The sequence below is a fragment of the Apium graveolens genome, chromosome 3, assembly GCF_009905375.1.
Source record: "Apium graveolens cultivar Ventura chromosome 3, ASM990537v1, whole genome shotgun sequence".
In the NCBI taxonomy this organism is placed as follows: Eukaryota; Viridiplantae; Streptophyta; class Magnoliopsida; order Apiales; family Apiaceae; genus Apium; species Apium graveolens.
The window spans coordinates 33,929,193-33,946,643 of record NC_133649.1 but is presented as its reverse complement, the minus strand read 5'-3'; positions in this window follow the sequence as shown (position 1 = coordinate 33,946,643).

Below are 17,451 nucleotides of genomic sequence, written 5' to 3'. Positions count from 1 at the left end.
TAATTATTTTTATGTTGATTTATAGATTTATAAGAATCATATGAAATTTTTAAAATCTTTTTCCGGGTAATTAAAATTTATTTTATAAAAACGGGAACCAACCGACATCAACCGTTGTTACATTTTTGGAACCCGAAACTCTTCCGAGAACTCCTTCCTAACCTAATTGTAATATTTCGAGCATTTTCCATGTTTCGACTTTTTCGATCCGGCGTACGGTTTGTCCTACGCGGGTCCCGGCACAACATTTTCGATACAATATTCGTTTCGGTAAATTAATAAAACTCGTATTTTCGATAAACGGGAGCTTTTTATTAAACTATCCCAATTATCACTTCGTAGTACGTGTAACTGGGTGCTGAGACCAAGACCGCAGTACAAGCTGTACTGATTTGGATAATTATCCCGAAAACCGATACCGTTTGGATAAGTTTTTATAAATAAACGTACCATTTTATATCCGGAATGATCCAACGGGATACTAATTTTTCGTAATTATAAATAGCCTTTTACCGTATTTTATTTCGTATAAAAATCATTTGCAGACTAATAATTATATAATTTTACAGAGAAAAATCTTATATTCATAAACTGTTCTAAGAATCAAACAGCAAAACGAAGGCGTTACCGATCTCTGTTTTTAAAGCTTGAGTAACCAAAAAGAAGGATTTGAGGTGTTCTATCAGATTCTGAGCTTTGTTTCACTGCAGAATCAAAGGTTTAATTTCTAAAAATTTATTTATTTTCGAATTTATTTTATTAAAAATATGAATTTTTGTTCGGATGATTGTTTGTATGATTTGATGATTGCATGTTGTAGAGCTTGTTTTCCTGATGATTTTCATATGTCATACGTCTGATTTGGAGTTCAATAACATGTTCAAATTTGAGTTTGATTTTCGAATTTTAAAATTAGGGTTTATAACCCGTATGAATGTTCTTAATTGAAATTTGGGGGTTTCTTATTCTGTGATAGATTGATGTTGTGTTATAGTGGGTTGTGTTCTCTGTGAAATTAGCAATCCAGTCGTATAAGTTTCATGAACCAACGAGGTCTGTAGAGAAGGGAGTTGTGTTTTGAATATTTTCGATGTTCGCCGGAAATCGGCGATGTTCTTGGCCAATTTCCGGCCAAAACATGAATGATTATAATGATTTGATTGCATGAATATGTTCCTGGTGAGGTGTAGTTGTGATCTGGACAGTTTGGCGGCCTGAGGTGGCCGAAATCGTGTTCTCCGGCCACACTCCGGCGAAGTCGACGGCGGGGTTGGTAAAATTGCAAACAGGCCCCTGTAGTTTTAAAAACGATGCAGTTAGGTCCCTGAAGTTTCCAGACTTTGCAAAAATAGGATTCCTGTTTTAAAAATGTTTAAAAATCATATTTCCCATTTATTTTTATTATAAAAATTCGTTTTTAATTTCTGAAAATTCTAAAAATTATTATTTTAATTCCGAAAATTATTTTTAATTCACAAATAAATCTGAATTAATTAGTTAATTAATTTCAGTTAATTTTTAATTGATTAATTAGTCAATTAATTCAAAAATTAATTGATTAATTGATTTAATTAATTATTAATTGATTTTAAATTAATTATTTAATTAGATTTAATTATTAAAAATGATTTAAAAATTCTGAAAAATAGTTTCGAGCTTTAAAATATTATTCTAAATTATTTTCAAGGCTCGATAATTATTCTAAAATTGTTTCGGAGCCAGAATTGGCCAACCGAACCCTGTTTATTAACCCGAAATTGATCCAACGACCCGTTTTAATTCTGAAAAATGTTTTAAAAATTATTTTAAATACCCGAAAGCACATTTATGACCCGAGACTTCTTTATAAATGATATGTCATTGATTACATGATGTATTATGTGTTATACGTGACCTGTTGTTTGACTATCGGTCTATATATTCGGTATTTACTTCGTTATTGCATAGATTTCAATCCGTTAATCGAATTTGGGTAAAACGAAGGGTAGATAGAAGTGTGTGTTGAATAGAACTCTATGAGTTGATGATTGATAGATACTTATGATATGTGAGCAGAAAAGGCAAGACGTAGGAAAGGAAAACAGATAGTTGAAGAGTAAGACGGTTGTGATTGGAAGTCAGTGCAGAGTAGTAAGCTAATACCAGGCAAGTGTTCTGAACTTTCTCAAGACATTGTAATTCTTGATAGTCTTGTTAACATTGCAAGTGCTTTGAAGCACGGAAACCTAAACCCTGATTTCAGTTATTGTTCTTGAGCTATGAACCATATTCTTTCTAAGCCATTGATTATTGTAAACCCAAACTCGAACCTCAAGTATACGATACTATTCCATAAATACATGCAAACAAAATCCCAAACACTGAACTGAATTACTTGTACATTCAACCATTGTATCCTATGCTTTGAAAGCCCAAATCTTTGAAACCCTGAAATATTGATTCTTTTGTTATCCAATTCTTTCATTACCCAGCGTTCAAGCTTTTAAACTACTTATTTGATCCTTACAAAGATTAAAAACCTTTCATTGTTAAACACTCATTGTTGTTAATGATTTTGGTTATTGTTTATTATTGCATATTCTGTTATTATGTTAGAATTGGATTGTTTTTATAAAATTGTGGACCAGATTCGTGGTCAGACCATATAATGGTCAAGTTAGGCCAATGTGTGCCTTGGATCCAGTAGTTAGAGCAATGCTGTGTGCCTTGCTCGGGGTTAGTGCGTGACTGATCAGCAGCCTAACCTTGGCTTTTAAATTAAAAGTATAATATCCAATTCTAAATCATAATCCAATGTTCACTTGATATCATAATCATAGTCACCTGATGATCATTATTCTCAGTTTTGTCATTTTGACTTGCTGAGCTAGTTAGCTCATTTGTGCGATGTTGTTTATATTCTTTCCAGTTAAAAAGGAACCAGTTGGTAGCGAGGATCCCCAGTCCAGCGCGAGAGCTAGGGGTTCAGGTTGAGGAAGCTGAGCTAGTAGGCTTCTTTTGGGATAATTTAAGTTTGTAAAAGTTTATATTAATGTTTGATACTCAGTGTGAGTTTGAAATAGTTGGGATTTGAACGGTTTGTAATATATTAGTGTGTTTGGCTTGTGTGCATACTTTAACCTGTTGCGGTCCGTGGTAGTTGATAAGTAGGGTCACTGCATATATTATTATTATCTTTATTATTGTTATAAGCAGGTTATAATTAAGGTGTGTGTGGACCCCAAACTTCTGACCCGGGTTTGGAGGGCGCCACACTAGATCTCAAAGGAGTACCTGATTTTTAATTCTTGATTCTTTTGCTTTTTCTTTTGATAAGTGAGGTTTATCAGCACTTAGTACATTCAACAGATTTACTAGCATCAGAACTTAACAGATGAGTAGCATTATTCTAGTTTGTGACTTAGTAATAAGATAGATAAAGTAAACTCAACTAAGCTCAATTATCAGAATTTGCTTGTGTCAATAGATTTCCACGGAAATAATTACTTCTTACATGGGATCCCTTGTTTATTGAAGACTACTAGTTCAGCATCTAGCACAGTTATCCTCATAGGATTGAATAGTTACTTAAACAGACATATCACTTATCAGAGTTTAGAAACATATTTCAGACAACAGTCAGTACTTAAACACATTTGTCAATTAAGCACAGAATACACAAAGAGATTAAATTCTGTAAATACTGATCATAAAGTCTGATATAATAGAACAAAACTAAGCAGATTTAGAGAAAGAACCTGAAACCATTCCAAGTTCATTTACCAATCTTGTAAAAGTGGCTTCACCCAATGGTTTTGTGAAGATATCTGCTAGTTGTTGATCTGTTGGAACAAAGTGCAATTCCACTGTACCTTCATCCATATATTCCCTTATGAAGTGGTACCTGATGCTGATGTGCTTTGTCATAGAGTGTTGAACTGGATTACCTGTCATAGCAATAACACTTTGATTATCACAGTAAATAGGGATTTTGAAATATGTTAACCCATAATCCAGTAACTGATTTTTCATCCAAAGAATCTGTGCACAACAGCTTCCTGCAGCAATATATTCTGCTTCTGCAGTTGATGTGGAAATTGACTTTTGTTTCTTGCTAAACCAAGAAACCAATCTGCCTCCAAGAAATTGGCAGCTTCCACTTGTGCTTTTCTTGTCAATTTTGCAACCTGCAAAATCTGCATCTGAGTAACCTATTAGTTTAAAATCTGATTCTCCGGGATACCATAATCCCAGATCAGTTGTTCCCTTAAGATACTTGAATATTCTTTTTACAGCTGTTAAGTGAGGTTCTCTTGGATCTGCTTGAAATCTTGCACAAAGACGGTATCATACATGATACCAGGTCTACTAGCAGTTAGATAGAGTAGAGAGCCAATCATACCTCTGTAATCAGTAATATCTACTGATTTACCAGTATCCTTGTCCAGTTTTGTTGCAGTGGCCATGGGAGTGGATGCACTTGAACAATCTTGCATTCCAAATTTCTTCAGCAAGTTTCTGGTGTACTTAGTTTGACAAATAAAAGTGCCTTCTTCATTCTGCTTGATTTGAAGGCCCAGAAAATAGCTAAGTTCCCCCATCATACTCATCTGATACCTTGACTGCATCAGTTTGGCAAACTTCTTGTAAAGTCTGTCATTTGTAGACCCAAAAATGATATCATCAACATAAATCTGGACCAGAAGTAAGTCCTTTCCATGGTTGAGGTAGAACAGTGTTTTGTCTATAGTCCCTCTGTTGAATCCACTTTCTAGAAGAAACTGAGCTAAAGTCTCATACCATGCTCTGGGAGTTTGCTTAAGTCCATAAAGTGCTTTATCAAGCCTGTAGACGTAATCTGGATGTTTGGAATCTACAAAGCCTGGAGGTTGTTCAACATATACTTCCTCTTCCAATTCTCCATTGAGAAAAGCACTTTTCACATCCATTTGAAAGACAGTAAACTTCTTGTGAGCAGCATAAGCCAAAAATATCCTTATGGCTTCTAATCTAGCAACTGGTACAAATGTTTCATCATAATCAATTCCCTCCTGTTGAGAATGTCCTTTTGCAACCAGCCTTGCCTTATTTCTTGTAATTATGCCATCACTGTCAGTTTTGTTTCTGAATACCCACTTTGTACCAACAACAGATCTATTCTTTGGTCTTGGCACTAGGGTCCAGACTTTGTTTCTTTCAAATTCATTTAACTCTTCCTGCATTGCTTGCACCCAATCAGCATCTTGAAGAGCTTCTGTCACTTTCTTTGGCTCAGTCTGAGAGAGAAAAGAATTGTAAAGACATTCGTTTGAAGTACCTGTTCTAGTTCTGACACCTGCATCAGGATTTCCAATTATCAAATCAGGTGTATGTGATTTAGTCCACTTCCTTGCAGATGGAAGGTTTTCTCTAGAACTGGATGCTCCCCCATGATCCATGCTGTCTTCATTTTCATTTTCTGATGCTCCCCCTGAAACTATGCTCTCTGAGTTGGATTCTTCAGAATTTAGATTTTCAGCACTATCAGAACTTGGCTTATCAGAACTTGACGAATCAGAAATTGAAGAGCCAAATGTATGTTCTGATGCTTCTTGAGATATGGTAAGATCTTGAGTATGCTCCCTCTGCATAGGTGCATATTCCTTTGGTGTAGTCACCACAGTTTCAATAACATCAGAGTTTAATCCATCAGAGTTTACAGTATCAGGACTTAGACTGTCAGGATTTTCAGTATCAGAATTTGAGTCTTCATTTTCAAATCTCAGCTGATCATGGTCAATAAAATCTTCAAGACCAGTAATCTTCTTGTCATCAAAAGAGACATTGATAGATTCCATGACCACTTTTGTTCTCAAATTATAGACTCTGAAGGCTTTTATGGAAAGTGGATATCCAACAAATATTCCTTCATCAGCTTTTAGATCAAACTTGGATAGCTGTTCAGGATGAGTCTTGAGAACAAAACACTTGCATCCAAATACATGAAAGTACTTCAGATTTGGCTTATTTTTCTTCACCATCTCATATGGTGTTTTTCCTTGCTTGTTAATGAGTGTTGCATTTTGAGTAAAACAAGCAGTCTGCACAGCTTCAGCCCAGAAATAGGTTGGAAGCTTTGCTTCTTCAAGCATTGTACGTGCAGCTTCAATGAGAGTTCTATTCTTCCTTTCAACAACTCCATTTTGCTGTGGAGTTCCAGGAGCAGAAAATTCCTGCTTAATTCCATGGTTTTTACAGAACTCTTCCATTATCAAATTCTTGAACTCAGTGTCATTATCGCTCCTTATTGTTTTCACAGAATCTTTGACCAATTTATCCAGATGTTTGACATGATCAATCAAGATAGATGCAGTTTCACTTTTTGTGTGCAAGAAATACACCCATGTGTATCTAGTGAACTCATCCACTATGACCAATGCATATTTCTTCTTTGCAATAGACATGACATTTACTGGACCAAATAGATTAGCATGTAATAGATGATAAGGCTCAAGAATTGATGATTCAGTTTTGCTCTTGAATGAAGATTTTCTTTGTTTGGCCTTCTGACAAGAATCACAAAGGCCATCAGGAGCAAATACTGACTTTGGCAGTCCTCTCACAAGATCTTTCTTGACCAGCTCATTTATATTGTTGAAATTTAAATGAGAGAGTTTCTTATGCCAATTCCAGCTTTCTTCAATTGATGCTCTACTCATCAGATAGATTGCAGAACCATCAGTACTTGTTGAAAGCTTAGCTTCATAAATGTTACCACGCCTGTATCCTTTCAGAACAACCTTGCCTTTAGATTTACTCACAACTTCACAGTGTTCTTCAAAGAAATCAACATGATAACCTATGTCACAGATTTGACTTATACTCAGCAGATTGTGTTTAAGTCCTCAGACCAGAGCTACCTCTTTAATGATGACATTCCCAAGATTGATATTGCCATATCCCAATGTTTTTCCAATGTTGCCATCTCCATAAGAAACACTTGGGCCAGCTTTCTCCACAAAGTCTGATAGCAGGGCTTTATTTCCAGTCATATGTCTTGAACATCCACTGTCCAGAACTAGGATATTTTTCCTGTTGCCCTGCAATCACAAAGACCATTAATTATTAGTTTTAAGGACCCAGACTTGCTTATATCCTTTGGCCTTATCAAGTTTGTTAACATTTGCAGCAGATTTAGCATCAGAGTTTATGTTAACATTTTTCTTATCAGAACTTACACTATCAGACTTTGAATCAGAATTTACACTAGAAGGAACAATGGAAACTTTCTTCAAAGAAGGTATTATTTGATAATAATCATAGTACAAACTATGATATTCCTTACAAGTATAAATGGAATGCCATAAACTACCACAATGAAAACAAGGATTTTGTGGTTTATATCTAACAAACTGACTCTTAACTCCTGATTTTGAAGGTAAGGAGTTTATGTTCTTATTCTTCCTGCAAAAAGAAGCCAGATGGTTAGAACTTCCACAGTTATGACACGTTTTCCTAGGAGCATCAGGAATAGGTTTATAATCATTGCTTTTATTCACACCTTCCTTTCCATTCCTATTTTTCCTAGGTGATTTAACCTTGTTTGCATTCTTAACATCTTTCAGCTTATGCTTAAGCTGCTTCTTAGTCATTAAGCCTATGTTTACTTCAGCTATCTTTTCCTGTTTTAGTTTGTCAGAAGTTAATTCCACTTTAACTTCTGATTTCACATTATCAGACTTTACAGTTACAAACTTAACAGGTTTTAACTTTGGATTTTGCTTAACAACAGGCTTAATTTCTACAGTTCCTTTATCATTCTTATCCTCTCCATAACCTAAGTCCTCTTTCTAATTTTCGCTACTTAGCAAATTTTGAGTTGTTCTGTCAGAGTTAGTCCAAGTCCTGATTATCTCTCTTTCCTTTTCTAACTCAGTTTTTAGAGATTCATTCATTTTTAGCACTTCATCCCTAACATAAAGAGCATCATCTCTATCCTTCTGAGTTTGATGGAACATAACTAACTCTTTTTCTAAGAAATCATTTCTTTTCATAAAAGCAAGATTTTTAGAAGTTAATCTTTCACATGTTAAAGTTTGATCTCTATAACTAACAAACATGGTTTTAAGATATCTTCTCAACTCATTAATATCATCAGTATGAAAAGCATAAGTAGTCTGAGGTACCTTTGTTTCAGCAGCTTCAGAACTGCTCTCAGCACTTTCTTTATCATCATTTGCCATCAATGCATAGTTCTCCTCACTTTCAGAGTCTGAGGTGTCTGTCCAGCTTTTCTGCTTTGTGACAAGAGCCTTGCCTTTGTCACCCTTTACCTTCTTGTAATCAGGAGATATGTGGCCTTTCTCACCACAATTATAGCATTTGACATTGGTATAATCTCCTCTATCATACTTTCCTCCTCTGCCCTCAAATCTTCTGAAATTCTTCTTATCAGAACTTGTACCTTTCCTGGAAAACTTCTTTCCCTTCCTGAACTTCCTGTATGCAATCTTTGTAATCCCTTTCACCATAAGAGCACACAGCTTTATCATCTCCTCATCAGCATCAGTCTCAGGCAAGCTTTCAGAATCTGAGTCATCATCACTTTCAGAATTTGATGACTCAGTATCAGACTTTGTGAAAAGAGCTTTACCCTTGTCTTTCCCTGAGGTAGCTGCCTTGGGGGATTCTTCTTCAGCCTTAAGAGCAACTGTACTTGACTTTCCTCCTTTCCTCTTGCTTCTTTGTTCCATCTCAAGTTCATGAGTCTTGAGCATTCCATAAATTTCATCAAGAGTTGTTTTATCAAGACTGTAGTTGTCTCTTATTGTTGTTGCCTTCAAATCCCAACATTCAGGAAGAGCTAACAGGAATTTAAGGTTTGAATCTTCAAGATCATACTCCTTATTAACCAGTGACAGATCATTCAAGAGTTTGACAAATCTATCATATAAATCAGTCAATGACTCATTAGCCTTTGAGTCAAAGTATTCATACTCTTGAGTGAGTATTGTCTTCCTGTTCTTCTTAATTGTATCAGTTCCCTGACACCTTGTTTCCAGAGCATCCCATATCTCCTTAGCAGTCTTGCAGTTAATTACCCTGTTTGACATTACATTATCAATGGCACTATGCAGTAAGTGTCTTACCTTAGCATCCTTAGCAATTGATGCGATATCTTCAGCAGTATAATCACTCTTCTCCTTTGGTACGGTCTTTGCTGCTTCACCTGCAACTACAACAGGGAGCTTGGTTGGTTTGTGAGGTCCTTCCTTGATTCTATCAAGATATTCTGGATCTGTAGCTTCCAGAAACATGGTCATCCTCACCTTTCATATGGCATATTCAGATGGTCTCGGTATGGGAACTATGATGGTTTCATACCGACTTTGAATTTGTGTCTTTGGAGGTTCTTCAGTTTTGGTAGGCTTAGTTGGAGTTTCTGTGTCAGACATGATTGTGTTTGGATCTTTAACTGTATATGCGTTAACATATAAGCTCTGATACCACTTGTTAGGTCACACACACTGTAGAGGGGGTGAATACAGTGTAAAATACAATCAAATCGAACTTTTAATATTTCAAGTAACAAAAAACAAACTTTATTGAAACAATAAACTATGTTACAGTATGGAACTGTGTAAGTCATATGTCATAGCCTATTTGTATATTCGAGGATTTAACTCAACTCAAATAAGAATGTAATAAGTAAATAGTGGATCGACCGTCAGAGAGATCTCGCAAAGTAATATCTGTCAAAGGATTCAGAAACAAGGTTCATCTACAGACTTGAGGAGTTAATTCACTGGAAGAAGTTCAAGAAGTTGATCATGCCTCAGTGATATAAATCAAGATCGTGGATTTAATCAAGTGACAGAGATCTCGTCAGAGTATCATTAATTACAAGGATTTAATCTGAAGAAAATCAAAGTGTCAAAGTCAAGACATGAAGAAACATCATGGAAGTTAGTCACTCATGAACCAGACAGTACATCGAGTGTCAACATTGAAGTGGTGGAATTGATTCATAATTTTCAGTGATTTTCAGAAGATCTGCAGAAGGATGGGTGCTGTTGAAGACTAGAATTAATTCTCTATTAATTAATTAAGTCATCTAATTTAATTAAGAAAATAAATTATATCTGCGAAGAATAATTTATTTATTAATTGAATTAATTGATTAATTAATTCTGAATTAATTTTAGGAATTTTCAAAATTTAAATTGGATTAAAATCTGCATTAAATCAGCAAGACAATTGAAAATGAACTAGCATGACAATCAGGATTGTCATACCGATTGTCATGCTAGGCCATTTTCAATAGTCTCACCGAAAGTTACACTAGGAGGATGATTGTCTTGCTAGTTCATTCTGATTGTCATGCTAGTTCATTCAGATTGTCTTGCTAGTTCAATCCATTGTCCTACCGAAAGTCTTGCCAGCTATAGGATTGTCATGCCAGTTCAATTCTATTCGGCTGTTGATTAAAAAGAAGCAGAGCAGCAGCAACTCAATAATCAAGAAAAAAAATAGAAGCCAAGAACAAACAGAAAGAAAAAGCAGCCGCCTCTGAAACATTCAATTTTTTATCTGCTTAATTCAAGATCAATTTCTAGATTGCAAAGTTAAATCCAATCAACTAGAAATCATTCTCTTGTTCTTGTTTAACAATCTAGCGGATCAAAATCCCTAGAACTTAATCTCAAATCGCGTTTAGCATTTGATTCTAATTATTGCAAAAAATAGAAAAAGTTCATGTCGAATTTATTCTAGATTTGTGATAATTGATTTGAGATTAATACCTTGTAATCGATACAGTTATTGTAACACCTTTCAAGTTTAATAATATTTTTATTTAACTTGAATTTTGTTTCATTTTTTTTATTCCGCATTTATTCGATTATTTGGTACTGTTTGTATTCAACCCCCCCCTTCTACAAACACATTGGGACCTAACAATTGGTATCAGAGCCTTCTGATTAACGAACAAATCAAGATCCTAGACTTTTGTGATTTTTCAACTCCTTGAATTTTTATTTATTCAAAAATTCATAATGACTTCACATAAAGTTGGAACCGTTAAAATTCCACAATTTGATAAAGAGAATTATATCATGTGGAAGAAGAAGATGCTATTATTTTTACAAGTTGCAAATCCCAAATATTCAAACTTGTTAAAGAAGGGTATAAAAACTCCGATGGTTATTGAACCGGAGGTAATAATAGATGGTGTGGTGACTACTAAAGCTAGAACCTATCCAAAAGAGCCCGAAGATTTTACTCCTGCTGAGAAGGAAGAATCCTCCTTGGATGCCAGCCTTCAATTAATATTAATTGATTCCCTTGATCCCTTGATGAACAGACATGTGATGAACTGTAAAAATTCTAAACACATGTGGGAAACTATTGAGGTAATTAATGAAGGCACAGAGGAAGTTAGGGAGAACAAGTTGGAAATCCTAACCTCTGAATATGAACATTTCAAATCAAATCCAGGAGAAGGAATTACTGAAGTGTTTGAGAGGTACAATGCGTTGATCAACAACCTGAACATCAATGGAAAGTATTATTCAATCAGGGAGGTCAACAAAAAGTTCCTTTTAACACTGCCAGCTCATCTTGAACATAGAATCACTGCCATTAGAGAAGCTAGAGATCTGAGTGAGATTTCTTTGGACAGGCTCTATGGAGTGTTAAAAACCTATGAGTTGGAGCAGATTCAACAGAAGGAAGTCTACGGGAAGGATAGAATGGTCAGCACATCTACTGCACTTGTAGCTGAAGGTCAACAACAACAGCAATCTCAACAATTGGAGAGAATGGTACAGTTTTCCATGGCTGAGGAAAATATGTTAGTAGCAGAATATGATCCTCCTACTACAAATCAATCAAGTGATGATTTTTATTCCTTGGAAGAGCTGGAGCAATTGGAAGACGAGTCAATGGCCCAAATTGTCAAGAGATTCTCCCATGTCAGATTCAAGAGGAATCCCAAGCTTAAGTACAAGTCCAACTACAACAAATTCCAGAAAGGTGGATCTTCATCCTCTAACACCAGCAGTGGTGGATACAAAACAGGGATGGTTGATCGGAGCACCATTAGATGCTATAACTGCAATGAGTTGGGACACTTTGCCACAGAATGTAGGAAGCCAAAGCAAGTAAGAAAGAACTCTGAAAGGGCTTATCTGGCAAAGGGAAGAAGCTGGGATGATACTGACAGTGAAGATGAAGAAGAAGGAAATCTTGCTCTTATGGCTGTTGATGGAAAAGCTTCATCGTCAAGAATAGAGGTAAAACTTTCTGATGCTGAAATGGTTTATCATCTAAGAGGTAACTTAGATTGTGCACGTCGTGATAATGAACTGTTAAGTTTACAGATCACAGACCTTGAGAAAGAGGTCAATGAATTAAGACTTGTGCACATTAATCAAGACAAATTAAAAGAACAGGTATCTTTTCTAGAGAATAGAGTTGACTGTTATAGAAAACTCGAAACTATTCTCAAAGATAAGATCACCGGTCTTGAGACTAAGGTTAGAGCCTACTTCAATTCTTGTTCGAAGGCTAAAGAGTTCTACAGTAAGCAAGCTGTTAATCAAACATCTGGAATAGGTTATGATTACAATGTTGCTATTGGAGAATTAGGAATAAACTCCCCTCCTCATGTATGTGCTAAAGGGAGGGAAGTACCACATGTGCTTAAGGGTGTTGATGAACCCCTCTATAAAGCATCAATTGCTGAACCATTTGATGTGACCTCTTCTGTTATTCAAGAAGAAATACGTGCTGAGGATCATGCTTATGAGAAGATTGTTTCCAAGTCAAGTGAGTCGAAAGTTCCAGTCAAAGTTGTGAAAGCAACTGAGACTAACTCAGACACACATGAGTTGGATAACAATAATGCCATGTCTACCATGCATAAATTACCTGCTGTTAATCACTTTCATAAAGCATGTGGTGTTGCTAATTGTATGTCTTGTGCTTTTAATATGATGTATGCTTATTTTAATGGTAAGCATGTGTCTAATGATAAGACTACTCCTCGTCAGCATGTGAATAACAAGAAGCATGATAGGTCTAAGACTGCTAGTCCTTCTAAAGCTAGAAAGGAGACATTTGTGCCTAAGCTTAAACAGAAATTTGTTAAGGCTGTTTACAAGGTCAAATGTTCAGTCATTGAGAAAGTTGAGACAATTAATATTAAAAATGTTGTTTTGCATGACAAAGGACAGTTCTACAAGTATGCCGGGCCCAACCAAGTTTGGGTTCCGAAGAAGGGTTAATCCATTTGTGTTGCAGGGCATTAAAACAGGTAAAACCGGAAGTGTGGATTCTTGACAGTGGATCATCAAGACATATGACCGGAGATAGAGCCCTGCTATCAAATGTGGATTGAGAAAGTTGGCCCCCTGGTTACCTTTGGAGATAACAGCAAAGGTTTATCCGAGGGATATGGCTGTTTGCAAGCTGGGAATGTTATCATTGAAAATTTTGTATAGTGTGCTAGGTTATTATCAGGAAGCATCATCTAACATATAGCACCAATGACGAGACTTGAGAATATTATGACATATCAGGCACCTGCTGCACATTACACTTGGAATTGGACTCTAGTAAGATGTGTACAAGTGTACTCCTGGTTGGTGAATCAAAAGAGGAAGTCAATGCACCACAGTTCATTGGACTTTGCAGCTGCAGATCTATTGGACTATGCAATCTCTTCTTCACAATCTCACTTCAGGTTGGTATGAACTAGTGTACTACTCAAGCAATCGTCAAGAACATGGTATGGCACTCTAACTGAAGTTATTGTTTAATATGAACTAGTAGAGTCGTCATATTTTTAACTCTCTTATCATTAGGCACAATCATATTGTTTTATATGTGCAGTGATATATTGTTTATGCAATATAACAATTAGTATCTAAAGTACTTGACAAGTATCGGTCAATGATATGTTGTTAACATTATGTTGCAGATATTTGTAAGCTTTTGACATGAATGAGAATTACTTAGACTTTACCCTAAGTGATCAATGTTTTATCAAAAACTCATTCATATTGAAAAACAAAATCAAACTTCTTTCTACATTAGTGATTTCTTATTTCATGTAATATCTTTTGAAATCACTATTGTAAATCATTTTCTCTCTATTACCATATGTTCTGTGTTACAGGTTCAGTCTCCAATTACTTTCTTTCATTGACAGTCATGAGGTTGAAAACCCACAACGTCTATCCCAGACTGTAAAGACAATCACAAAAACAGAACCAACCAACACTCTCTTACCACTAAATGTAGTATGAATGAGCGTGAGGGAGATAGTGCCTTAGTGCACCACATAAGGAAGGTTCTGTAGTCAACCCAGTAGCTCTGTCTCCTACAAAGATGAGTAGTATTTAAACCGAGACAACTGCTAGCCCCCATACATCTTCTCAAAAAGATGTAATGGCTGAAAAGGCACAAAAATAGTTACTAGATTCATTCTCTCAACAGGGTGCGTCTATTGAATTTTGCCTGTCGGCCAGGGTATCCGATGTAGTGTCACCACTTCAAACATAAACAATTCTTGATGCACAAGGTGAGGTTACACACACAAAGGATGAGTTGACGGAAACAAGAGTTTCGACCATTTTAAGGTCAGATTCGATTGTTCAAGGTTCGTTAATGGACCAATTGCCTTTACAGGTGTTAGGAGAGGATACTGATCCAAAAGCCATATGTCAGTGGTCAGTGTCTACCTCCCCAGGCTTAAATCCCCTGGATGCATCTGCGGATAGTGGATCTGACATAGGCGCAGATCGGCAACTTGTTGACAATGATTCAGATATTACCTGATGAGTCACAAGGAAATGTCTTCACAGGCATTAGAAGGGAACTTTGATCTTTATGCTAAATTCTTTGGATCATTGTTTACCTTCCCAGAATTCAAATCTAGAACCCTAAAAGGGAAACTAGCAACTTGTAGATTATGACTCAGATTCATCTGACGAGTTTAACAAGGATGGGGATTTGCGAACTCCCATTGCACCACCTGTGACCTCCTTAAGGATGGCTAAGGTGATTTTCCTTGCAGGTACAGCTGGATTATGGAGCTATGAGAGAAGAGTGATACACTTGTGAGAATGAGTGTAAACACGAGTGGAGAGAAGAGTGAAACACATGTGAGGTACACTAAAATAGGATCACACACTCACAGTGAGGAAGAAAGAGAAACTACTTGTTATTTCTTTTCCAACCAAGTGAAATATGAGAACTCCTTCAGACGACGGCATACATTCCTTCTTTAAGGGGGAGATAAAAGCTTAAGAAATAGTTTGGAGGATTCCTCAACTAAGGGGGAGAAATAGCAGGGAGGAAGAAAAAGATCCTACATGTACAATACACCACACCATTGTTGTTTGTAACTACGGATCCTATTGTACGGGAGAGGTGGTAAACACAAGGTGATTTTCTAGTAAGGGAAGAAGCTGTTTTCAAAAGGGGAGTACCATTGGTTTTTATCTGCGGATCCTATTGTACGGGAGAGGTGGTAAACGAAGGTGATCTTCTTTAATCAGTTGATTCTCATAGGGGGAGAAGCAAGAGATATATGGGCTTCTCAACAGGAAATGTGGTTGTACAAATAAAGATGGAACTACTTGAAGATATGTTCAGTCTAGAGGAACATCTACCTGGAATCTGGAAAATGTTAAATCTAGTCCAGAACTTTTCTACTATTTACTTTGCATTTCTGTTTATATCTTTTTCTTATTTGTTAGTTGAGTTATCCTCTAGGTATTTGTGTGTTATTGTCTAACAAACAAATAGGGGGAGATTGTAAGTCATATGTCATAGCCTATTTGTATATTCGAGGATTTAACTCAACTCAAATAAGAATGTAATAAGTAAATAGTGGATCGACCGTCAGAGAGATCTCGCAAAGTAATATCTGTCAAAGGATTCAGAAACAAGGTTCATCTACAGACTTGAGGAGTTAATTCACTGGAAGAAGTTCAAGAAGTTGATCATGCCTCAGTGATATAAATCAAGATCGTGGATTTAATCAAGTGACAGAGATCTCGTCAGAGTATCATTAATTACAAGGATTTAATCTGAAGAAAATCAAAGTGTCAAAGTCAAGACATGAAGAAACATCACGGAAGTTAGTCACTCATGAACCAGACAGTACATCGAGTGTCAACATTGAAGTGGTGGAATTGATTCATAATTTTCAGTGATTTTCAGAAGATCTGCAGAAGGATGGGTGCTGTTGAAGACTAGAATTAATTCTCTATTAATTAATTAAGTCATCTAATTTAATTAAGAAAATAAATTATATCTGCGAAGAATAATTTATTTATTAATTGAATTAATTGATTAATTAATTCTGAATTAATTTTAGGAATTTTCAAAATTTAAATTGGATTAAAATCTGCATTAAATCAGCAAGACAATTGAAAATGAACTAGCATGACAATCAGGATTGTCATACCGATTGTCATGCTAGGCCATTTTCAATAGTCTCACCGAAAGTTACACTAGGAGGATGATTGTCTTGCTAGTTCATTCTGATTGTCATGCTAGTTCATTCAGATTGTCTTGCTAGTTCAATCCATTGTCCTACCGAAAGTCTTGCCAGCTATAGGATTGTCATGCCAGTTCAATTCTATTCGGCTGTTGATTAAAAAGAAGCAGAGCAGCAGCAACTCAATAATCAAGAAAAAAATAGAAGCCAAGAACAAACAGAAAGAAAAAGCAGCCGCCTCTGAAACATTCAATTTTTTATCTGCTTAATTCAAGATCAATTTCTAGATTGCAAAGTTAAATCCAATCAACTAGAAATCATTCTCTTGTTCTTGTTTAACAATCTAGCGGATCAAAATCCCTAGAACTTAATCTCAAATCGCGTTTAGCATTTGATTCTAATTATTGCAAAAAATAGAAAAAGTTCATGTCGAATTTATTCTAGATTTGTGATAATTGATTTGAGATTAATACCTTGTAATCGATACAGTTATTGTAACACCTTTCAAGTTTAATAATATTTTTATTTAACTTGAATTTTGTTTCATTTTTTTTATTCCGCATTTATTCGATTATTTGGTACTGTTTGTATTCAACCCCCCCCCTTCTACAAACACATTGGGACCTAACAAACTGTCACCTCTCAGTGATGAACAAATATCACGAGAGCTGCTAAGGTTACAATGAATAATCTTCTCGAATATGATAACACTTATAGTGTAAACCCTATGTCTGTGTTTATATACTACACAGTTACAAGATAATCGCTAATTGATATGGAATATAATTCTGCTTCCTAAAATATATCAATCAGATATCTTTTCTTCCAAGTATTCTATTCTTCATAGAATTTCTTCTTCATGCATATCTCTTCTTATGTTTATCTTGATCTTCTTTCCTTTAATCAGCTACTGTCCTTATCTAAACGTCCTTCAGCACTTAAGTTCTGATATCCATCTTCTGATGATTATCTCCTGATAATAT